The sequence below is a fragment of the Bison bison genome, unplaced genomic scaffold (genome assembly GCF_000754665.1).
Source record: "Bison bison bison isolate TAMUID 2011002044 unplaced genomic scaffold, Bison_UMD1.0 scf7180017864516, whole genome shotgun sequence".
In the NCBI taxonomy this organism is placed as follows: Eukaryota; Metazoa; Chordata; class Mammalia; order Artiodactyla; family Bovidae; genus Bison; species Bison bison.
This window is the reverse complement of record NW_011495069.1, coordinates 9,824,226-9,849,580: the sequence shown is the minus strand read 5'-3', so window position 1 is coordinate 9,849,580 and position 25,355 is coordinate 9,824,226. Positions and strand designations below refer to the sequence as shown.

At 50.6% G+C, this 25,355-nt stretch overlaps 1 protein-coding gene across 10 annotated transcripts in view; it reads left to right on the top strand.

Annotated features, from left to right (window-relative positions):
• The first annotated feature begins 16,613 nt into the window (after positions 1–16,613).
• Positions 16,614–25,355, top strand: part of FGR (FGR proto-oncogene, Src family tyrosine kinase) — a 19,145-nt gene continuing 10,403 nt past the window's right edge. For 2 of the 10 annotated variants that reach the window (XM_010830139.1, XM_010830133.1), the window contains exons 1-2: positions 19,312–20,085; positions 24,443–24,505. The gene's annotated coding sequence lies outside the window, so the exon portion shown is untranslated. Of the gene's footprint in view, positions 16,817–16,839; positions 17,656–19,311; positions 20,086–21,716; positions 23,154–23,581; positions 23,834–23,866; positions 24,177–24,442; positions 24,506–25,355 lie in introns of those variants that run through there. The other 8 variants (XM_010830142.1, XM_010830135.1, XM_010830134.1 and 5 more) reach the window with 7 other exon arrangements.

The following is a 25,355-nucleotide window of genomic DNA, read 5'->3' as shown; positions in this document are numbered from 1 at the left end:
GGGGGGGGCCCCCGGGGCCGGGGCTCCCCCCGCCACTGCCGTCGGCGTGGAAGCCGTGGGAGCTGAGCCGAGGGACCTCGGCGAGGTGTCCCCTTGGACCTCGGCAACGCCGTCTGCAGCTGCGGCGGCCTCGGCTCATCGGGGTCCCATGGGGCATGTTCACGTAGCGCTGAGCCTTTGGCCAGTCTCTCGCCCTTCTGCCGGGAGATGGGACAGCGCAGGGGGCCCGCGTTGCGGCTGGACCGCTCCCCGCAGAGGGCGGGGCAGAGAGCTGGTGACCAGACCCCTACGCGCTCGCCGAAGCGCCACTATTTCGGGCCTCTGACCTCAGCGAGGAAAGTCCCAGAAACACAGCCCTACACACCACCACCACCTCCCAACTCTTCTGGACACGCTTCATCTCTTCCTCAAACCCCCACCCCAAACTCAGACCCCAAAGACCTGAACGAGGAGTAGCACTGATTCCTATTGCCTCCGTCAGACTCCATGCCCGCCCTGTAAGGCGGGAGATGCTGTTCCCATTTTACAGACAAATGGGTTGGGGTTTCTGGTTGGATGCTCTTTATCTAAGGTCGCACAAATGAGATAGTGGCCAAGCCAGGGTAGACTTGAAAGCCCAGCCTCTTTCTTCTACCTCTCAGCTTGGTGCCTCTTGTCTACTGACCCTGCTACCAGAAGCATCATGAGGTCCTGAGGGTCCGCGGCTCCTGGATCCAGCTGGATCCCACCCACACTGGGGCCTCGGCAGCCAGCTAAGAGCTGACTGTATGCCAGGAGTCGCCCCTTCCTTCTGTACTTGGTCACTCCCCAAAACCACGGAGGGACCTAGGCTAAAATTAGGCAGTGGCCAAGGAGCATTCTGGTAACCATCAAGTCCCTGAAACTAGACTGGGCCAGTTATTTCCTGCATGACCTTCAGTGGTTTCCTTTCTTGGAGCCTCTGTTTATCATTTGTAAAGGGGGAATATTATCCCTCCCTGGGGTCTCTGTGTGCCGGTCTTCAGGAAAACTGCTCTTCTCTCTCCCAGGTCTCCTACTACTATAGATAATAATGTTTAAATCCTCAATAATTAAAACACCCGTGTACCCTCTCAGAGAGCATGGCCTCCTCTTCAGGGTCCCTGTGATGGCAAAACGCCAGCATAAACTGCATATAACCTGGTCCTTGATGGAAGTCACAGACCCTGGGTGGGGCAGGCAGCAGGTGAGGGGGGGGTGCATAGCTTCCCCAGCTTCAGCCCCTCTTGGCCTCCATCTCTGCTGAGGAACCGGCTCTCTCATAACTTCGACTCACTCTCGGTTCTGTGGCCTTTGCAGAGCCGTTCCCCAGGGGAACCCTGACTCTCCTGCCGCCTCCTGTTATCCTCTCTCCCTTCTCCCCACCCCCCCAATTGTTTATCCGTGCCTACTCTGTGCATCCGTCACTGAATAAGCTCATTGCCAATGCTTGCAAAGGAGGAGACTGACAAGGAAACCGAGTTATAATTCATTCACCCATCCCCAGTGCTATTGCCCTCCCCGGTTCTGCCCTCAGCGGTGCAGTCTGCTCTCTACTCGGCAGCTTGAGCCATCCTGATAAAAGGGAGGTCAGAACATGTCACTCTTCCGCTCAACCCCCTCCCAAGGCTCCCCAGCCCAGAAGAAAAGCCAGCGTCCTTGCTGTGACCTGGACGGGCTGCCTGAGCTACCTCATCGCCTCCCACTCTCCCCTCTGAGAGCTCCATTCCAGCTGCACGGGCTGCCTTGCTGTTTTTCAACATGCCAGGCATGCTCCTGCCTCAAGCCTTTGCATTTGCCCTTGGGGCCGCTGGAATGTCTTCCCCAGATATCCAGGTGACCTCCTCCCTTCACTCAGGTGTCTCCAACTCATTCAAGGGCTTCCTTGAAATACTGAATACTACTTCCTACTTGCCTTCTGTCCTTTTATCTGCTTTATTGATGTTTTCTTGGCATTATCAAGCGACAGATAATTATTTGCTTATTGTGTGTTCCCCTACTTACAAGAGTGTAAGTCCCATGAAATCTCCTACAGTTTCTCACCCCTCAGGAAAAAAAAAAAAAAAAAAATGGGGGAGGGAGAGGAAAGAGTATCAGGAAACTATAAAAAAAGAAAGGCAACACTCACTATACTACTATAGATAATAATGTTTAAATCCTCAGTAATTAAAACAACTTGCTTTTGGTGCAGGAAGAGACAAAGGAATGGGCTGGACTAGAATGTCTAGAAGTAGACCCAACTGTAGAGAAGAATTTAGTACTTGATGAAAGCGGCATCTCAAAGTGAAGAATGGACTCTCTAATAAATAGCGTTGGGACAGCTAGGTAACCAGTGGAGGGAAAATGAGATCTCTACCTCACATTACAGCATTAGGATAAGCTCCAAAGGGGTCAAAGTTTGAAATGTTAAAAAATTAAAAGCACTAAAGGAAAACAGGAGAGAATCTGTAATCTCATAGTGGGAAAAGTCTAACTGACGACTCAAAAACCAAAATGTCATTAGAAAAGATTGACAAAGTCAACTATATAAAAATAAAAAACTTTTGCATGGAAAAAAAATCATATAAATAAAAAAATCGCATAAATCAAGTCATAAGATGAATGACAAAATAGAGGAAAAGATTCACATCTCAGATCACAGACAAAGGATCATCTCTCTAATTTATAAAGAATTCCTGGAAGGCCACTAAAAGGATCAACAATCTAGTAGAAATAGGCAAAGATATGAATTGACAGTTTGCAGAAAAGTAAATACAAATGGCTTTTAAACATATGGAAAGAAGATCAAACACAGTTGAAAAAAATGAAAATCAGGAAAAACATGGTGGGATACCATGTCTTATCCGTCTGGTGAAAAATCCAAAAGTTTAATAATATACTCTGTGGGCCTTTCTGTAAGGAAACCATACTCTCACACCTGCAAATATAAATTGGTACAAGTCCCCAAAAGGGCATTTTGGCAAAATCTATCAAAATTACAAATGCATCCAGATATTCTACTTCTGGGAATTTATCCTTCGGATATACTTGCAGAAGTGAGAAATGATGTATGGACACGATTATTCTCGGCAGCGCTGTTTGCAATAGCAATAGACTGGAAACAACTCAACTGTCTGTTAGTAAGTGCTGGGTTAGGCAGAGTACAATCCATTCATAAAATGAGATACTCTTTAACTATGAAAGAGAATAAGGGAGATCCATGCATCCTGACAGGGAAAGGATATCTGTAAGGGATAGTAAGTTTTAAAAGCAAGGTACAGATACTTCCCTGGTGGTCAATGGCTAAGACTCCATGCTCCCAAGGCTGGTCAGGGAACTAGATCCCGCATGTCACAACTAAGACCCAACATAGTCAAATAACAAATAAATTTTAAAAATAAACAAATAAATTTTAAAAAATATATGTTAATTTAAAAAAGCAAGGTGCAGAGCAGCATATATGATATTCCACCTTTTGTAGGAAAAAGAGGGAGAATTATATATACAGCTGACCCTCTAACAATTCAGGGTTACGAGCTCTGAAGCCCTGCACGGTCAAAAATCTGTGTACTGCTATGTCTGCCTCAAAAACGAAGGAATTGATAATGACTCACACAAAAGCAGGAAGTGAGGAACTCCCTAGTGGTCCAGTGGCGAAGACTCTGTGCTCCCAATACAGGGGTGCTAGGTTCGATCCCTGGTCAGGGAACTAGATCCCACGTGCCACAACTAGGACTCTATACAGCCAAATAAATAAAAAATAAATATTTGAAAGAAAAAAAAAAAAGCAGGAAGTGGGAACAGTTCAGATAGAATCAGGATTCAAACTTCAGTTCTTTTGATTCCAGATACTGGGATCTCTAATCAAATACAAACTTTCCCCCACACAATTAATTTAAAGATCTATAAAATGAAATCCCTTGAAGTCTCCTACAGATCTTAATATACCCATTCTACAGCTGGAGTTTGTCCAGGTACCATATTTATTGGGGGAAAAAATCTATGTATAAGTGGACTTACACATCTCAAACCCATGTTGTTCAAATGCCGACTGTATAGTCATAATCTTACTGAGAGGCAGTATAACCAGTGATTAACAGCACAGGCTCAGAAGCCAGACTGCCTGAGTGCAAATGTACTTTTGGGTGCCAGGCTGGGTTCAGTAGTGTCCCACCAAAATTGATGTCCGTCTGGAACCTGGGAATGAATGTGCCCTTATTTGGAAATAAGGTCTTGTTTGCAGATGTAATCAAGGTAAAACAAGGTCATTCCTACATTCAGTATGAATGGTATTCTTATAAGAAGAGGAAAATTTGGACACAGAGACAGGCAACACACATATGAAGACAGAGGCAGAGACTGGAGTGATGCATCTACAAGCCAAAGAATTCCGAGAATTGCTGGCAACCACCTGAAACAAGGAGATGAGAGGCTTGGAACAAATTCTCCCCAGAGCCTCCAAGAAGGACTGAACCTTGCTGACCCCTCAGTTTTAGACTTTTAGCCTCCAGAATTGTGAGAGAATAGATTTCTATTGTTTTAAGCTACCCCGTTTTTGGTAATTTCTTCTAGCAACCCTTGAAGCTGTAGTGGTAATATAGCTACTTAGAAGCTGTGTCATCTTGGGCAAGTTATTTAGCCAGCCTCTCTGTGCTCCAGTTTTCTCATTGGTTCTGGAACCAATCCCCAGCAGATACCGAGGGACAATAGTCACCAAGTCTCTATATTCTTGGACAAATAATTCAGCCTCCCTGGGCCTCAGTTTCCCCATCTGTAAAATAGGGGCAATGAGATTGACCTTTCTGTACATTTACTGTGCACAGTAACCCAACAGGCACCTCACATGCATCGTTTCACTTCATCACAAAGCAGATTTTATTAATATACCCATTTTACAGATGAGGAGGTTTAAGGAGTTTAAGCAGCTTGTTCAAGGTCACTTGGTCAGTAAATCGAGAAGTCAGGATTTGTCTAGAGGCCAGTGTCAGGGTTATGGAGAGAAGGCAGTGTGAATCAGTTCAAGCAGACCTTGGGTCAGACCCCAGCTTGTCCATTCATTCACTAGTTGTGTGACCGTGGATAAGTCTCTGGAGCTCTCTGGCCTCTAACCTTATTAACTGGAAGAATGACTCTACTTTGTAGGGAGATAATGCAGGTAGAATGTTTAGAACAGGGCCTGGCACACAGTAGGTGCTCAATAAAAGAGGATCCCCGCCCCCTTCCTTCTTTGCCCTCTCCCTCCCTTCTTCCCCTTGTCTGGTAGGGATTTCAGGCCTGTGGGCTAACCTGGCTGAATTGAGACATTGTTGGTGTTCCCTCCTCCCATACTGATGAAGATCGGAGGACTTCTGGGGGCATACCCACTCCCAGGGTCTCTCCATTCCCAGGGAGCCTCAGCCTGCGGCCATCTGGGGATGGTCTCCAGTCTGATGTACACACAGCCCAAGCCAAAAGGGGAGAGCCCAGCTCCAGGCCTGACACGGAAACCAGAGCATTGTGCCACCTTGTTGCACAGCGTGTGTGTGGCTGCGGTGTGCACACAGGAGATAGAAGCATTGGCACTCTAGCAGGGGGTGGGTGCGGGGGAAGTGTCTGACCCTCTGCTCTATGTTGAGTGACCTGCTGGGGCCACAACCTGTTGGGAGGTGAGTGTGTTGTGTGGACGTCTGTTGGCACGGTCCAGCTGGTACTTGTCAAGTGACAGCCCAGTAGGTTGCTAAAGCTACGCATGGTGGAGCAAACAGGAATTGTACCCCGAGGGCCTGAGCCACCCATACTGGCCCACGCTCTTCCTCCCACCGCCCATTGTCACCGCCTCACTTAGCACCCTGGCCCCCAAGGGCCTCGGGTCTCACAGGCTGCAGGAAATACCAGGGAGCACTGGGGCAGAGTAACCTCCCCCACCCCAGGAGGGCTCCTATACTCAGGAAATAAACAAGCCCCCCATAAAACAGGAGGGGCTGCAGGTAGACTGCAGACACACCCTTGGAAGCAAGGGTCTGTACTCAGCAACGCTCCCCACTTCAACCAGGAGTCCCATGCTTGAGAAAGGGTTGCTGAGGAAAGGAAAGGAGTCCTGCCCAGAGGCAGAGGGATGGCCAAGTTAACCTGACCCTTATCTGGAAGCTCCAGGGTGCCAGTGGGATGCTACATAAGGACGGGCTTCTTCTTGGTGCCACCGACATGGAGGCAAATTGGATATTGGACCCCAAGGCCCTGGTCACCAGCATCACCTTGGAGGCCATACTGAGGGACTGCGTGTGGCTGAACTGGAGTTCGATAACCAGCCCTGAGGGGCAGGAGAGAGCATGAGACTGGACTTCCAGGGACTCCAGAATCGTTGGACTGCAGACTCAGGGCTGAAGGAGTTCTCTGGCAACCTCCAAGGCCATACACCATCTCCACCACTATTCTCACTCACCTCTGAAATATCCCAGTCCACCCCATGAAAAGATTTCAGCTGCCTCTGAAGAACTCCTGATCCCTCTGAAATAATCCAGCCTCCCCCAGAAGACTCTCTAACATTCCAGCTTCTCTCTGAAATACTGTAGATCCTCCTCACTCCCCATAATACTCTAGCACAGAGGTCCCCCACCTTTTTGGCACCAGGAACTGGTTTCACGGAAGACGATTTTTCCACAGACCGGGGTGGGAGGATGGTTTCAGAGTGATTCAAGCACATTACACTTACTATGCACTTTATTTCTATGATTATTTCTGTAATTATTTCATATTATCTCTATGACATCAGCTCGACCCTCAGATCATCAGGCATTAGATCCTAGAGGTTGGGGACCCCTGATCTAGCATCTTCTGAAATAACCCAGCCCTTGGTGAAGTCCTGTAGCTCACCCGCTCCGCATCAGACAATATTCCAGTCGTCTCTGGAGTACTCCGGCCCTTGCTTTGAAACTGCACTCCACTTTTAAACTGCAGCTCAACTTTAAATGTGTGCTCCAAGTTCAGCACTCTTGTTTTCTATCTGCAATATGCCAACGTCCTTAATACTCCTCACCCCACTAGAGTACTTTAGTCCTAACTCTCATTATAATCTCCATCCCCCGTGAAGATCTTCCAGCCCCTTCAGTAACACTCCAAGCCCACTCTATAGCCCAAAACCTCTGGAATGTTCTGCCTGGCCCCAGAGATGGACTCCCAGGCCTGCCTAGGACACACTGCAAGGTAGTTCTTGCTCTGGCACTCAGTCTGCTGGTTCCGATGCCCTCCTGGGCCTCATATGGCTCCTGGACGTCCGAGTAGTGCACAGTGTCAGTATCCCTTCTGGGAGGAGGCTCCCACCAGCTTCCTCACAGTCCTCCAGCCAAACAGACTCTCCTTCTAGAAATCTTCCCCCGGCTCTGCCCAAGTTAAGAGCCCCACTGACCAAACATGATTGTAGTCCCCAAGGGTTAGGGGCACCCAGGGTCTGGGGGACAGCACACTGCTGACCTGCCTGGTTGACTGGTCAGGAGCTCCCTGCCTGGGTCAGCCACCCAGGGTAATCCTACAGGTTCAGCCCTAGCACCTGGCCGGTTTCCCCCTCGTGCTGCTCTGAGACACCTGTCCTGTGGCTCCATAGGTCTAAGATAATAAGGCAGATAGGCCAAGACCAAGTTGCCTCTGTTCAAAAAACACAGTGACCCACTGTGGCCCCCCACCAGGGAGCAGAACGGGGCCCATGAGGAAGGTTTGGGGGGCCACCGGCCCTTTTCTGTGCTTATGTAAGTGTCACCCACTGGGTCACCCTTATGTGAATGTAGCCAGAATCTAGCAAGTCCCTGACCACAAGGTGGCCCCATGGAAGGCGCTATTAATTATGGGTTAGCAAATGAAAGGAACTAGGTTCCAAGCCCAGCTCTGTTGTGTTACTTTAGGTAAATCACTTACCTTCTTTGAGCTTCAGTGGCTTAGCCTTTGGAACAGGTAATAATCCCTTTTAAAAAAAATATTTAGTTATTTGGCTGCATTGGGTCTTACTCGTGGCACTAGGGCTCAGTAGCTCCATGGCATATGGGATCCTAGTTCCCTGGCCAGGAATTAAACCGCGTCCTCTGCACTGAAAGGTAGATTCTTTTTTATTTTTTTTAATATTTATTTATTTATTTGGTTGTGATGGGTCTTAGAGCATGTGGGATCTAGTCCCATGGCCAGGGATCGAACTCGGGCCCCCTGCATTGCAAGCACAGTCTTAACCACTGGACCACCAGGAGAGTCTCCAGATAATAACCCTTATCTTGCCCTGTACCAGTTTGCTTCAAGGCTCAAGTGAACTAGTAGTTAGAGAATGAATCTTTCATTTAATAAATATTTATTGAGTGCCTACTATGTACCAGATCTGCATCAGACATAGACATAATATATTTATTATTTCTCCCTGCACCAACCAGTCTATGAGCATGAAGAAGGTAAAGTATAGAGTGATAGAGGAGAGATTCCAAAACTCCAATTCAGACATCCCTCTCCGGCTCCTAACAGCCTGTTGTACACCTGCTATGTACAAGGTACTTTCAAAGGCATCATATCCTTTACTCCTCATCCTGGAAGATGAGGAGTTCTGGTTTTACTGATGTAGAACTAAAGCTTAGAGTTGTTAAGTCATGGTCTAAGATAATATAGTAATTTATGGGGCCTAAACTTTGGTCCATCCTGCCTTTGACAAAGAAGAGGTCAGAGCAGCACCACACCCCGCTGCCCTCCACGAACCAGGTCTATTCCTGGAGCCAGGACCACTTCTGTCCTCTGAGAGTCCCTGGTCCATACAAGACAAGAAGACTAGACTCCAAGCCAGACATCTGGAGGTTGAATAGCCCTCATAGGGCATGTTGTCCCACCCTGTCCTTGTACAGATCAGGAAACAGAGGCCCAGAGGTGGGTAGACACTTGTTCGAGGTCACACAGCCCATGAGGCGCCCTGCCTCTTACCCAGGTGAAAACTTGCTGCGTACTGGAGTGGGTTGCCATTTCCTTCTCCACTGTAAAAGACAGAGCATGCCAATAGCCCTCCTTCCCAGGTGGTGCTAGTGGTAAAGAAGCTGCCTGCCAATGCAGGAGACATAAGAGATATGGGTTCGATCCCTGGGTCGGGAAGATCCCCTGGAGGAGGGATGGCAACCCACTCCAGTATTCTTGCCTGGAGAATCCCATGAAGAGAAGAGCCTGGCAGGCTTGGCAACCCACTCCAGGATTCTTGCCTGGGAAATCCCATGGACAGAGGAACCTGGCTACAGTCCATAGGGTTGCAAAGAGTTGGATAGGACTGAAGCGACTTAGCACAGTACAGACCAGAAGTGCTCAATGGCCAGAGAAGGGGAAAAAAATACTGCCTGCCTATAAGACTGAGCCTGGGCAAGAAAAAAGGAGAGACAGGCTGCCGGTCAGGGGGACCTCTGGGCCAACGGTTGGCAATCGGTCTCGTGTGCATCACCAGGGGGTCCATCCCCTACCCATACATGAGGACAGTCCACGAAGATGCCCTCTGTGGCTCACCCAGGTGCCTCCTGAGACCAACCATTCTGCTGCTGAGCTATTCTGAGAACGTGGTTCTTCCTGCTCCTGAACTGAAACTCGGCCGCCCGAGGCTGCACCGCTGGTCAGAATTCTGTTGTCCGGGTCTCCAGGAGCATCAGCCCAGAGCCACTGGGGTAGGGGAGCGGCTCTATCAAAGTTCTCGGCAGTGAGCCATCTCCTACTTCTGCTTGAGGACCCACCAGACACTCCCTCCTCTAAGGAGTCATCCTTCTCCCTCAAGCAAGGTTCATTCCTTCCTTTATTCAACTTATTTTTATTTGTGGCTGCGCTGGGTCTTTGTTGCTTTGCCTAGACGCAGTAAGTGGGGTCTACTCTTCGTCGCAGTGTGCAGGCTTTCCCACTGCAGTGGCTTCTCTTGTTGCAGAGTATGGGCTTTAGGGCACGTGGGCTTCAACAGTTGCAGCCACTAGCTCAGCAGTAGTTATGGTCCATGGGCTCTAGACCGAGAGTTCAATAGTTATGGCACAGGGGCGTAGTACTCCGAGGCATGTGGGATCTTCCCAGACCAGGGATCAAAGCTGTGTCTCCTGCATTAGCAGGCAGATTCCTATCCATTGCACCACCAGGGACATTCCTTTCATTCTTATTTTCAACCAGTGTCTATCTATTGATGTGCTGGGAACTATTGATATGCTGCGAAGATCTAGGGACAAAACCCCTGCCCTAGTGGAGCCAAAAGCCTAGGAAGGAGAGAGGAAAACATGTTGACCAATACACACCATGATAGATGTGTTTTTCCCAAGAACTCTCTAGCCAAGTTTTATATGCTACATTTGGCAATGATGTTGTCTCTTTGGTCTCTTTTCATATAACACAGTGACCCCCATCTTGCCTTTAAAAAAAAAAAAGACAAGTTTTTAAAATGACCAGGTCAGTGGTCTTCCAGAATATTCCACATTATAGCTGAGTGTGAAGGTTCCCTCTAGTGTTGTTTATCCTCTTCCTCTAAATCCAGTATCACTTGTAAGTGGAAGTTAGGTGGAGAGCACAGATTGGCAAACATTTTCTGGAAAGGAGCAGAAAGTAAATATTTGGGGCTTTGCAGCGCATACCAGAGAAGGCAATGGCACCCCACTCCAGTACTCTTGCCTGGAAAATCCCATGGACAGAGGAGCCTGGTAGGCTGCAGTCCATGGGGTCACTAAGAGTCAGACACGACTGAGCGACTTCACTTTCACTTTTCACTTTCATGCATTGGAAAAGGAGATGGCAACCCACTCCAGTGTTCTTGCCTGGAGAATCCCAGGGATGGCGGAGCCTGGTGGGCTGCCGTCTCTGGGGTCGCACAGAGTCGGACACGACTGAAGCAACTTAGCAGCAGCAGCAGTAGCAGCGCATACAGTCTCTGTTGCAAGCATTCAGCACCGCCATTGTAGCATGTACACAGCACACAAATGGAGCATGGCTACGTTTCAGTGCAACTTTATTTAAGGATGTTGAAACTGAGATTTAATGTAGTTTTCGTATGTCACGCAATATTATTCTTTGATTTGGGGGGAACCATTTAAAAATGTAAAAATTGGGACTTCCCTGGTAGTCCAGTGGTTAAGAATCTGCTTGCAATGCAGGGGACACCGGTTCGATCCCTGGTCTGGGAAGATCCCACAAGCTGCAGGGCAACTAAGCCCATGTACCACAACTACTGAAGCCCCCATGCCTAAGAGCCTGTGCTCCTCAACAAGGGACATCGCTGCAGTGAGAAGCCAGAGCACAGCAATAAAGAGGAGCCCCTGCTCGCTGCAACTAGAAAAAAGCTGGATGTAGCAATGAAGACCCAGCACAACCAAAAAAAATTTTTTTTTTTAATGTAAAAACCATTCACAGTTCATGGGCTGCACAAAAACAGGCAGAGACCATCTTTGACCCATGGTTTGCTAAGCCCTGATGGGATTTAGGTTAAGCATCTGTAACAAGAATTCTTCATAATGATGGTGATTGTCTAACAGTTATTGAAGGAGGAGGCACAAGGGCCAACTTACACGAGTTATGGGTGAGTTACAGGATGTCCACTAAATCTCTCCATTGAAAAGAGAGAACCTCTTTGCAAAAGCCCGGTCAGCTGTGCAGGACTCCTTCTGCACCATGTGAACTCTGCGTTCTTTACAACCTTTCACTTAGGGACTTCCGCGATGGTCAAGTGGTTAGGAATCTGCCTGGTAATGCAGGGGACACGGGTTCAATCCCTGTCCCACACGCTGCAGAGCAACTAAGCCCCGTGCACCACAACTACTGAAGCCCACATACCTTAGAGCCCATGCTCCAAGAAAAGAGAAGCCACCACAACCAGATGGCCGAACACCTCCAACCAGAGTAGACCTTACTCTCTCCAACTGGAGAAAGCCCACATGCAGCTATGAAGACCCAGCACAGCCAAAAAAAATAATAATTTTTTAAAAATTCAAAAGAAATCCCTTTACCTGGTGTTTTTGGTACCTTCGATGCACTGAACTGTGGCCTCCGTTTAAATTCCTAAGTCAAAGCCAGAACCCCAATGTAACTATCTTTGAAGATAGGGCCCTTATGGAAATAATTAAGCTTAAATAAGCCATAAGGGGCTTCCCAGGTGGCACAGTGGTAAAGAATCCACTTGCCAATGTAAGAGACACAGGAGACCTGGGTTCGACCCCTGGGTTGGGAGGATCCCTTGGAGGAGGAAATGGCAACCCACTCTAGTATTCTTACCTGGAGAATCCCATGGACAGAGGAGCCTGGTGGGTCTCAAAGAGTCAGACACTGAGCATGCATTCATATAACCAAAGCCATAAGGGTGGGGCTCTAATCCAAAGCGTATCCTTATAAGAAGAGACAGTGGAGAGTGCCTTCTCTCTCTGCCAGGTGAGGACATGTAGAGACGCTGGCCATCTGCAAGCCAGGAAGAGGGTTCTTACCAGAAACCCACGTTGATCTGGAACTGCTAGCTTCCAGAACCGTGATAAATAAATGCTTGTTGTTGGAGCCACACAATCTATGGCTTTGGTATGGCAGACCGAGGTGACTAATGCAACATCACTGAGAGTTTTTGCCTAAATCGATTATCAGTTGAGGCTACAAGATGGAGTTTTTCTAGTTCTCACATTCCTTCTAGTATATTCACTTCAGTTCAGTTCAGTCGCTCAGTCGTGTCCGACTCTTTGAGACCCCATGAATCGCAGCACGCCGGGCCTCGCTGTCCATCACCAACTCCTGGAGTTCACTCAGACTCACGTCCATCGAGTCGGTGATGCCATCCGGCCATCTCATCCTCTGTCGTCCCCTTCTCCTCCTGCCCCCAATCCCTCCCAGCATCAGAGTCTTTTCCAATGAGGCAACTCTTCGCATGAGGTGGCCAAAGTACTACTGGAGTTTCAGCTTTAGCATCATTCCTTCCAAAGAACACCCAGGGCTGATCTCCTTTAGAATGGACTGGTTGGATCTCCTTGCAGTCCAAGGGACTCTCAAGAGTCTTCTCCAACACCACAGTTCAAAAGCATCAATTCTTCGGTGCTCAGCTTTCTTCACAGTATATTAGGTGACATTTTTCTACAAAGAAAAGCTTTCCTTCAAGTAGCAATGAACAGCAGCCTCTCCAAAGAAAGGCAGGATAAATGCTACATTTTCCAAGGGAAAGTTTGGAGGTTTTTGTGTGTTTTTTTGGGTGGGAACTTCTGTTTGTATGCTGAGAGGTTAATTCTTTGGAGAGGGAGAGACAGGGTGCAAGAGAGGAGGTCACAGAAGGTGTGAAGTCCTAAAAAGGTGTGAGGATGTGGAGTACAAGTGGAGGAAGGAAGGGGAGGACAGAAGAAACGGTGTGAACTGGCCCTCTGGGTGGATGTACAAGGCCAGCTTACTAAGAAATGTGCCAGAGGATTGCTGGGCTTGGTTGCATGCATGCTAAGTCACTTCAGTCATGTCTGACTCTATGCAACCCTGCGGACTGTAGCCCGCCAGGCTCTTCTGTCCAGAATTCAGAATTCCTCTGAATTCTCCAGGCAAGAATACTGGAGTGGGTTGCTATGCCCTTCTCCAGGAGATCTTCCTGACTCAAGGACTGAACCCACATCTCTTATGTCACTGGCATGGGCCCGCAGGTTCTTTACCATGAGCACTGCCCGGGAAGCCCGCTGGGCCTCGTTAGTGTTCTTGGAATCTGGGAGCTGTCACCCTGTCTGTCTGGCAGGTGTTTTTCTCCTCCACACCCAGAAAAGGTAGATAGTTTGATTGCTGCAGGTCTGGGGCTTTCCAGGCAAGCACCCTGGGGGGTGAGGGGCGTGGCAAAGGGGCACCACCACAACTGACCACAGAATCCAATATGGTTGAAAACAGAAGCGAGAGCAAGAGTGACGGCTGGATGGGAAATGGATAGGAGTGCTCAGCTACTTGCTGGCCCTTGGTTTTTAGTTTTGATATCAGTTTTCAGAATTTATTTAAAGGAACATGCAAGCATGGGAACTACAACCACTAATGACAGTGAGAGAGGGTGTTCAACAGGCCCCTCCTATGGCCTCTGTGTCCTGCGCCCATCGTGGGGAGCAAGTGCCACATGGAGGGCAAGGACTGGACCTGACTCCTGTTCGAGCCTCTACCACCCAGCCTGGCACGGGCTAGTGACGGAGAAAGTTGAGTTTGATTGGCTGAATGAAAGAAGGACAGCAAACACTTTATACAGCGCTTACTATGTACAGGTCACTAGTACATATGCACAAGTCACTTGCTAGGTACGAGCACGCTGATTTCTCCCAAGACTCCTGGAAGGTAGACCCCCCCCCCCCATTTTACAGATGAAGAAACAGAAGCACAGAAAGCTAAAATAATTTGTCCAAAGTCATGGAGCTAGAAAGAGGCAGAGCTGATCTACAGACCAGGCAGTCTGGGCCCAGAGAGTCCATATTCCTCATGACCAGGATATTCTGAATGGATGAATGAGAGTCATAGAATCGGCTTATCTCTGTCCTGGGTGAAGCCAGGTATCTCTTGAGGCCAGAGCCCAGATCTGGTCAAGAGAGAGCCAAGTCAACCAACAATGAACTGAGAACTACTCTGTTCTAGATTCTGACAACTGCCATGAAGGAGACAAACTTGGTGCTAAGGGCAAGAATAAAGGGACCTCCTTAGATGACGTGGTCAGGGAAGGCTTCTCTGAAGAGGCAGCACTTCAGGTAAAGGATAGAAAGGAGCCAGTGCTGTGAAAACAAGGGAAAGAGTGTTCTAGGAAGAGGAAACTGCATATAAGAAGATCTTGAGGCAAAAAGTCAATGTATTCTAGGAACTGAAAAAGATTGCAGTGTGACTGAAGAGGAAGAGGGCCCAAAAGGAACTTAAGAGGTGGGTAGGGGCCACGACTCTTCCGAAGCCACGAAAAGGGTTTGGATTTAGTTATTTTTCGCTATTATTGAATTGTATTTTTTTTATTCTAAGCAGAATGGGAAGTAAGCCATTTGAGTTGGGTTTTTTAGTTTGTTTGATTTTTTGCCATTAGTGTTTTAAGCAAGGAACTTATGTGGTCTGATCTGTATTTTAAAAGCAACAGTTCTGTTCTTCCATTCATTTGGATAGTCAGTCATTGATTCTTCGATATTTTCATTTGTTCTTTAATTCTTACATTCATTTATTTTTTCACTGGACTTTCATTTGTTTGCCTGCTAGTTCCTTTGCTTCTTGATTGACTCATGCACTCCTGTACTCAGAGAACCTGCCTCTCTGTGCCAAACCTTGCCCGGACTCCAGGGGCCTTGCCAAGAGCCAGACACAGTCCTTGCCCTTGAGAAAAACATATCCCACACCCCACACCCCAGGAACCAGTGGTCACCAAGCAAATGATGCTGAGTGTTCTGCTGGAGATGAGAAGCCAGACCTTGAAGGATGACAGAGCCTGATAGATTGGTGGGGCGGGGGGGGGGTCCCCAGGGGAAGGGACCAGTGCCTTCATGTCTATGGTCCCTAAGCCTGACACCTGACCAGCAATGATAAATATCTGTTTGTTAATTGAACAGGTGGGACAATGGTCAGGCAGGAAGTACTTGATGGTGTCCAGGAGGTGATAGTGTCCAGCCAAGGTGAAGCCACCCTCCACAAGTCCCTGCAACTCTAGCTCCTCCCCTGTGCCTTCTTCCCCACTCTTCCTCCAGTAAGAAAGGCATTCTTACCTGTACCCTTCTGTTCTCTGCTGCCCCGCAATCATATTGAGACACACCTGAACACAGGCATGTGCACAGGCATTCACAGCCATCCCTGCTCACACACAGAAACACACATGCCTACATAATGCGTCCCTGCTGTTGATTCCAAAATTGCAGTCATCGTGTTCATTGCCTACAACCACACACTCACACATCTGTGCTTACGCCCCTCCCGGCCTCCCCACCATATCCCAACACACATCCTGCACCAAACAGCCCTCCCACACACATCTCATCCTCTTCTGACAAGAGAGATTGTTGTGGTCCTGGTTGAAGGCTGAACCCCAGGTTGAGGGGAGGGGCATCGAACCCTACTAGTTGGAAAGGCTAGAACTATTGTGATAGAAATTGCTATACTTAGTTTTTCTAAAAGTTGGGGGGTCGAGGGAGGCTGACACCTTCTTGTTTGCTCAGTGTAGCGGGATGACTGATTCCTTTGAAAAGCAAAGAAGGGTCTTCTGCTGCTCCTTGCTGTCCTAGAACCTCTCCAGTGCCCAGTCTCCAAGGATGGCAGAGCATGCTGACTGAAGACCAAGTGGCTCTAATAACAGCAGCCTTGGGTCAACTGGCTGTGAGAACTTGGGTTAAGGCCTGTCCTGGTGTGGTCTTCGAGTTTTCTCAGTTGCAAAGGTCAGAGAGCAGAGCAGTGGTGGAGAAATGCCCCCTCTTAACCTCAAATGCAATAATTCTGAATGAGCAGGTGCTTCTGGGTGTGAGGAACCTGCCCCTTTGAAGGGGGTCTCCGGGAAGTCTGTGCTAAGGGTTCAGGTCTGGGCAGAGGAGCCGGGGTGGGGTAGGGGGTCCGGGGGAGGCCTGGGAAAGCTGAGCAGCGGTAACTCAGGGGAGGTGGGAAGCGGGGGCGGGAGGGCCTGGGATGTGAGGGCCCCTCCCCGCTGCCGCCGGGCAGCTGGCTTGGGGCTGGGGCGTGACTGCAAATTCTCCCCGTCGCCACCGCCACCGCGCGCGCTGCCGCGGCTGCAATAAGAGAAGTCCGAGAAGTCCGAGGCGGCTTCCTCCTCCCTAACCAGAGGGGGCCGCGGTCAGAGGCGGGCAGCACCCCCGTTTGCTCGCCCCCACCCCTGTCGGCACTCGTGGCTGCTGGGAGCCCCGGCCGGCTAGCCCCGGGGTCAGTCAGAAGCGGTCTCGCCTGGGACCAGGTAGGAGCCGTCGGGGGAGCTGGAAGGGCCGGCGGTGCCCCGCCCCCAGTCCCTTCGTGGCTGGGAAGAAAGGGGGACGTGGGGTGCGGAGAGGAACCCCTAAACTTGGGGAGGAGAGCTGAGGGAGTTGAAGGCCAAAGGGTCCTCACCCCGAAAAGGACATAAGAAGGAAAACGGAGGAACCCTGGAAAGTGAAAAACTGATACAATTTGGGGAGAGGGCTGAGGGAAGGCGGGGAAAGTAGACTAAAAGGATCTGGTGGGAACCTGCAAAGACGAAGCTGGGAAGGGGCTGAGTCGGAAGAGGGAAACTGAGGGGATCCCCAAAAGGGTCTGGGTTGAGAAACTAAAAGGGACCTTGAAAGTGAGAATCTGGGGAGAAGCTGAAGGCTCTGGAAGAGAGGAACGACTTTTAGGTGGGTGGGGAGGGGGTCTGCCAGAAAGGAGTCAAGGAAAACCGTTTCTGGAGGACGCGCAATGTGGGTCGCAATCCCGAGGGTCCAGGAAGTCCCTCTATCCGGAATCGGCAGAAGTCGGAGGTGGGGTGAGGCCAGCGGCCGGGAGGGGAGGGGAGGCTGTCACAAGCGCCCCCCTAGACGCTCCAGCCTCGCACAGGTGGGCGGGTTCCGGCTGGCGAGGGGAGTCCTGCAACGCTCAGGAGGCGTGGGTCCTGGTTTCCTGGGGAAGTCCCCGCCCTCGGCAGGGATGGGCCTCTCTGGGTGCCCCCTCCCCTCCCGCAGCGGCGATCTCGGTCCAGGTTCCTCGGGATCCGGGAATTGCTGGCCGCCCCGACGGAAATCCTGCCTTTGACCGCGATTGCCGGGAGGGGCTGTCTCCATGGTAACGAGAGGGCGGAGGGACCGAGCCCAGCGCTGGGCTGCCTCGGGGCTCAACGCCCGCGCTACCCTCTGTGGTCTCCTCCCCCGCCCCCATTTTGAGTCCTTAGTTCGGGGCGAGCTGCGGGGCAGAGGAGTAAGGCGAGGATGTGCAAGTGTTCAGGGATTGGGAAGGTGGGGGATCTGCAATCTCCAGGTCTTAGCCAGACTGGAACCTTGATTGCTGTGTGACTTTAGGCAAATTATGGGGCCTCTCTGGGCCTTAACTTCCTCATTTGCATTATGTAGGAAATTATCCCTGCCCCTACCCAGCTTCCATCCCCCAGCTTATCCCCAGTCGTGGGACTCGGGTGCACTAAGCAGTTTCCCCCACCCCCACTCCCCACCCGACCCAGTGTCCTGGGGGCTAGCCTCTTCAGTTTCTCATAAGTATAGAGTTGGACCACAAAGCCTGACAGGGCCTCCAGGGACCAAAACACAGGTGACTTCTTATAAAATAAATATTTGTGGGTCTGTTGAGGCCCCATACTGGGAAAGTCAGCCGATTTGAGACTGTCCTTGACCCTCCCCCTTATTTATTTTTATTTTTTTGGTGATTTTGTGTGTGTTTATGGTATAAACACTGGTTTGTCAGCAAGTTTTGCTCTTCTCAATTCCAAATAATGCTAAGTTCAAGAATATGCATTTTATTGAAACTTCATTTTCTTTTTTTAAATTGTTTTATTAAAAAAAAAAAAGTTTGGTCATGCTGCGCCGCACGTGGGATCTTAGTTCCCCAACCAAGGATCGAACCCATGCCTCCTGCATTGGAAGCGTGGAGTCTAAACCTCTGGACTGCCAGGGAAGTCCTGAAACTTCATTTTATTGAAACCAGTGATCCCTGAGTCTTTTAATATCCTTCCGTTTGTGAGTGTGGTGGTGGGAGAGTGAGGCTCTGTTCCCACTTCTCAGATGGGAAGATGGAGGTTCGGGAGTGAATAACTGACAGGTCAGCAGTAGGGACCCAGAAGCTGGGCATCCTGTCCCTGATGTGGTGAAGGATGTAGACAGAACTGAAGCCTACATTCCCTCCTTATCCCTATCAAATTCCGTTGCCCTCTGGAGAGGAGAGGGGAGCCAGGGGGGCAGTGGTGAAAGAACATATGGGTTTCCTGGGCTGTGTGGCTGGTTCTTGCTTTCCAGTGGGTGTGAAGCTGTGAGTGAGGGTGGAGAGTGTTTTTGAGTATGGTTTGGGCTTTGAGTGAATGAGCTTGAGCGTGTGAGCATGTGTGTGGGTGTTTGGGTGTTCTCTGCAGCCACCTGGGGCTGTGGCAAAGGAAGTGGCCAGACCTTGGCAGGATGGGTAGGGGGACCTCAGGGCTGGGGAAAGAGGACCCAGAGCCCTTCCTGCACAGAGTCAACCAGGCTGGCCTCTGACCAGACCTGGGGAAGGGGACTGCCTGTCTGAGCGTGCTATGAAATTCAGACTCCTACTCCCTCAGTTCCCCCTGGACCAACTCATGGCTTTCCATCCCCCGAGAATCTCAAGTCCCTCAAGATCTCTATTTTAGAGGCTAGTGGGTAGGTTTTCAGCAACCGATGAGAAAACATTTTTACCCACAAGAAGTGGAGAAAATTCAGCTGACACGGTGAGGACCCTGTGGAGGGGAAAGCCAGTGTGGCCCTTCCCTCACCCCCACACACTGGCCTTACCAAAGTGATAGAATCAGAGCCGGCTGTGTCTTCTTAGCCCCTGGGTGTTAGGGGTGGGGGTGATAAGGCCTGAGTGATGTGAGGTGGTTGGAGGTTCTATGAGAGATGAAGGCCTCAGTGAGGGAGATGGAGGCTCAGGAAGGGCACTGGAGCCAGGGAGGGGTGGAAGGTCTCAGTGAGGAATGGAAGCCTTCATCAGAGGGCCAGGCCTTGGTGAGGATGGGGTGCGGTGAGCCTGAGACTTGGGCCTGCCCACTGGGCCAGCCTGAAGCCCTGAGGAGAAGCCGGAACTCTTGCTGGATGGTGGTTTCCTGCCCCTGTTCAGTCCCAGTTCCCTTTTGGTGAAATCCCCCAGGCGGCTGGGCCGGCTCAGCCCTCCCACCTCACCCTGAGCACTTCTCTTTCTTCTCTGCCTTGTCACTTCTCCTCCCTTGGCCCTGGAGGGGGCTTCCTCAAGGGGAGGGACCAGAAGTGAAAGTTCGCCGAGCAACTACAGTGCGCCCGGTGCTTTCAGGGGCTTGACCGCAATTGAGGCTCAGGAGCAACCCCAGGAGGCAGAGATCTGATTCCTATTTTCTAGGCGAAGAAACTGCAGCTCAGCGAGAAGTGAAGCAACCTGCCCAATGTCTCAAGTCGGGTAGAATTTGAGCTCAAACCAGTCTCCAGATCCTACAGATACTTGGCAGAAGTCAGGGGGGAACAGGACATCCTGTGTCTACATCAAAGCCCTGATGTAGTGTTGGCAAGTATAGACCAAAGAAAGGATGGGTGCATCTGGGGCTCCTATGTCCAGGAGGAGGGGTGGGAGGGGGGCAGGTTCTCCGCTTTATGGCCAGCTGCCATATATATGGCAGGGGTGGTATGATCAGTTGTCTGGGGACTGGGTAGGAAATATGACATTCACCAATCAAGGAGAGCGTGACCCCCCTGCTCAGGCTTTGGAGAGCACAGCTGGGAACAGAACTCTGTACTTGAATTAATAGTCCTGGCTTTGAATCCCAGGTCTGGCTGTTTGACCTCCAGCAACTCACTTCCCCTCTCCACACGAGAGAGGTAGACTGATAAATCTTCCCTGAGGGCCCTTCTAGCTTTGCTGTTTGTGGTTCTCAGCCTCCCTTAACCACACTGGCCAAGAGCCTTCCCAATAACTGCACAGAAGATACAGATGCAAAAACAGATGCTCAGAAGGCTGATGTCATCCAATCAAGGCCCCAAAACTTGGGAGGGCCACACAGAGGGAGAGATGCTGAAGGTGGGAACACCATGGTCCAGGATTGGACCTCAGTTCTGACATCTACAACCTGATCTTGACCCAGATCAGACTTTAGAAGCCAACTCCTGTCAACCAGATGTTCAAGAGGCCTGTTTATTAACAGATTCAAGTCCCTGCAGTGACCAGAATGCTTGTGGCGGGTCTCTGAGCCACTCCCTTTGTAAGCAGGCAAAGGGAGAAAAGAGACTTGGATTCAGATTCTAAGGGCTATTGAAAATCAGTGGTTGCTGAGAGACCCTTCCCCTTCACTGGGCTATAATGAGGATTCAGGGTGTGTAGCACAGGGCTTGGCACTCTGTGGGGGCTCGTGAGGGTACATAACTGTATTGCTTTCACGGGGACTTCAAAATACAGCAGTGCTTATGATGGACTTTGGAGCCAAATTGATTGGGGTTGTGTTTTAGCTTCCCCTTATTCGCTGTGTAGGTAGTCTTTGGGAAGTTATTTAACACTTTTGTGACTCGGTTTCATTATCTGTAAAATAGGGGTAATAATAAAACCTACCTCACAGGGTCACTAAATGAAATCAGTCATGGGACTTGTTTGGCACTGTGCCAGGCACAGAGTGAAGTGAAGTGAAGAGAAGTGAAAGTCACTCAGTCATGTCCAACTCTTTACAGTCCCATGGACTGTAGCCTGCCAGGCTCCTCTGTCCGTGGAATTGTCCAGGCCAGAATACTGTAGTGGGTGGCCATTCCCTTCTCCAGGGGAATCTTCCCAACCCAGGGATGGAACCCAGGTCTCCCGAATTGCAGGTGGATTCTTTACTGTCTGAGCCACCAGGGAAGCCCCAGGCATAGAGTAGGTGTTTAATACTTTAACGTTTTAAAACTAATAGCTATTTGCCTTCCCACCCGCTTCCCCAGACTTCTAGGAAGTCAAATTATGCTCCTAGGCATTGGTGGCTTGTAGCTGAGATGACAGCTAGCCGAGGACAAAGATTCCTGGGGGCTGTTTTCATGCAGATGCTGAGCAGAGAGGACCCTCCGCGTTCCCTTTCTCTTTTTTCTGTCTTTGTCTCTTTAGTTCTCTCTGTCTCCACCCTCTCTTTGTCAGTCTCTGTCCGTCCGTCTCTCTGTCTCTCATTTCAGTCTCTATTTGTCTCTTTGTTTCTTTCCGGCAGTGCTGTGCTGGAGCCAGCTACCTAGTACCGGCCCTGGGGAGCTGATTCTGCAAATCTCTTTCCAGCCCAGCGTTCAGCAAGTCACTTCAGTAACTTGAAATCGGCCATGGTGGGAATATTTACACCATGGAAATCAGCAAATGCTACAAATCTGGGCCTTTTTATTCCCCTGTTTCTTTTAAGAGTCAGTACACCAGCACAGCATCACCCCTGCCCCTCTGCCCACACGGTCAGCCTTGCCAGAGCTCTCCCTCTGCCTCTTTCTTGGAGGGTCTCTGGACCCCCTCCCCATTCCAGGCTTGCAGAATTCCGGGATCCCCTTAGGCTGACTTTTAAAGATGGGGGTAACATGTACCTGTGTATTGTTGGAAGTGGCGGCATCATGTCTAATGGGAACTCAAGAGATTGTATAAGTTTGAAACTCTTATCGAGAGGAGCTCTGTGTGGGTCTGTGACTGGGGGCGGGGAGGACTACATATATCTCTGGGTTTCCCGGTGGAGGCTCAGTACACCTGTGTGTGCTTGAAGGAATGGCTGGAATCCTCTGTGTCTGTGACCAGGCAGTGGAGAGAAGTGGTTCAGATCCTGGAACCAAGGGCCAGGATACCTCATCTGTGCAGCCTTGGGCAAGTTTCTAAACCACTCTGTGCCTCGGATGCCTTTGCATTAATAATAATTCTTAACCTCGTAGAGTTGTCGTGAGGATAAAATGAGGTAATATGAATAAGGTGTTTAATGCAGTGGCTGACACAGAGGAAGGCTATAATGGGAGAGGCTCTGTGTGTGTGTGTGTGTGTGTGTAGATGGGTGAAGGCTGAAGGTGTGTGTCTGTTCATAGATGTCTGTGTCTGTGAATCCGTACAGAGGAGCTCAGAGAGTCCATGTGAGGCACTGTTGTGTAGCTGAGGTGGCGGGGGTGTCTGAGAATGTGTTGGGAGGGCTCTGTGCCATCTGAGATGTGCGTGTGTCTTCCTGTGAGAAGACCTCCATTCTCACCCTGTAGACTGTGTTTTCCTCTTACCCCCATCTGTCCCCTGAGTGCCTGAAATCCCCTCCCTTGGCTCGAGATGCCCCTCCTCCACCTCTGCGTCTATTCTCTCCCTGAGCCTAACCAGCCCTGTAGCACCTTGGAGCCCTTCAGACAGTGGCTTCACCCCAGGGGAGGGGTCCTGAGGTCCTGAGGTGAAGACCTCCTCAATGGCTTGGTGAACAGGGGCTATTTTGGAGCTCAAACCACAGCCCGCCTCATAGTTCACCACATGGGTGTCACCCCCTACACATACACGGGAGAATGGTTGCAGCGGAGCATGAGACAGGCTGGTGGGTCTAAAGTGGGGATCACAAGGCACTGATGTGACAGAGCCATCAGCCAAGCAGCTAGATCCAGTGGATCCAGGAAGGCTTCCTGGAAGAGGTGAGTGGTGCTGGCTGGACAGGTGGGGCAGGACCCACAGAGAGAAGAAGGAGGATATCTATAAAGGGAACGGAACTCGGGAGTCGAGAAAGGCAAGGCGGGACACCTGTCCTGAGGGTCCTCTGGGAGAAATGAAGGCACACCGGGTTAGCCCCACCCTATCGCTCACATCCGGAGAAGGCAATGGCATCCCACTCCAGTACTCTTGCCTGGAAAATCCCATGGACGGAGGAGCCTGGTAGGCTGCAGTCCATGGGGTCACTAAGATTCGGACACGACTGAGCGACTTCACTTTCACTTTTCACTTTCATGCATTGGAGAAGGAAATGGCAATCCACTCCAGTGTTCCTGCCTGGAAAATCCCAGGGATGGGGGAACCTGCTGGGCTGCCGTCTCTGGGGTCGCACAGAGTCAGACACGACTGAAGTGACTTAGCAGCAGCAGCAGCAGAGCTCACATCTGAGGAAGTCGAGCCCTTTCCCCGGCAGTTCCTCTCTGAGTGTTGCAATGGCAGAGTTTCTGGCAGGGCGTGGAGAGCCCTTGCTCAATGACCTGCCTGCCCTGTCACTCAGAAGACACAGCTACCGGGAAAGCCTTGGCTCCCTTGGGGGCTTCCCAAGGGACCTGGTGGTCCTGACTTCTGACCTGGGCCTTTCCATGGTGTGGAACAAGCTCTGGAGGTATGTGTCCACCTTCCCCGGCTATTCAATGTAGTCCTGGGGTTGCTGGGGTTTACCCAGACCAGGAGGGGTGCCAAGGCAGAGCTCAGAGGGAGGGCTTGGTTTTAGGAGACAGTGACCAGAGACCTAGGGGGAACTGAACAGGGCTGACAGAAGTCCTGTTAGAGACCTGGGTCTAACCCAGAGATGTGCATACGTGAGTGTACGAGTCTGTTAGCCTGAGCAGGCAACCTGTGTGCACGTGCGCGTGTGCGCGCTGCCGTGCACCGGAGCTTGGGCTGGTGTGCATTAGTTGTGTTGCTGTGTGCTGGTGCTGCTGAGCCCACTCACGCAGGGGTGCGCTGTGAGTGTCGCGGGTGACTGTGCTGCCGTGTGTGCTGCTCATGTGTTGATGTGTCAGATGGAGATGAGTGTGAGAGGGCTGGTGTGGGTGGTGGGTCTTGTGTGAGGTCTTTAAGTGAGCCATGGAGGCCAGGAGGAAAAGGAAGGAGGAGTCCTGTCGGGGAAGAGCCCAGGCCCCTGGCTTCCCTGGAGAGGACGGGTGTGGGCATCTGGCCGCCAGAAGCCTGGCAGGGACTTCATCTTCCGTGTCCTCTGTCCTGCCCTCAGGTCTCCGGCCCCTCCCAAGGACCATGCCGCAGCCCCACTGACGCAGGAGTAGAGGCCTGAGGGGGGAGTGGGGGCTGAGGGCTCCCCGGGTCAGGAAATGGGGTGGCGGTGGCCTTTCTGGGCCCCACAATTCCTCACAGCCCCTTCTTCCTACAAGGGCCCTGTTGCTAGGTAACAGATGGGGGAGCGAGAGTGAGGCAGCTTGAAAGGCCAGAGGCTGGACCCACGACAGGAAATGGCCTTGATCCCCCTCTGCAGGGACTCTCCAGGTGCAGGCACACAGCCCTCACACACACTCACACATAAACATGCATCGACACACAGACATGCGCACTTGCACAGACATGCACATACCCACACGGACTGACGCAGACCTGCACACACAGATACACACATGCAGGCAGGCACAAATACTCCCACACAGGGCTACATGCATGGTCATGACACACAGATGCACTCACTCACACACACCTGCAAACACAGAGACACACACATACATGCTGATACAGAAACGCATGCATATGGACACATTCCAACAGACATGAGCACACAGAGTCGTTTCATACAAGAACGTCCACACACTCACACACACACAGACACAGACATTCACAAAGAGCTGCCTAGACACACACAAAGACATGCACCCACAAGCAAACTCACCAATACTAAGAGACACATGAAAGGCACACACACACACACACACATGCAAGCACTCTGAGGGGGGTCATAGAAACCCAACACACTGAAGCAATAGGAGGCAAAAACATATAAATAAACACAGAAACATCTCGAAACAGAAAACCAGTCCTGTGGAGGAGATATATACTCTCCAGAAACACTAAAGCAGCTGCGGGGGTGGACAGAATGGTGACCCTGCCCCGCTTTGTCCCTCACTTAGGGAGGACTTCCTCCC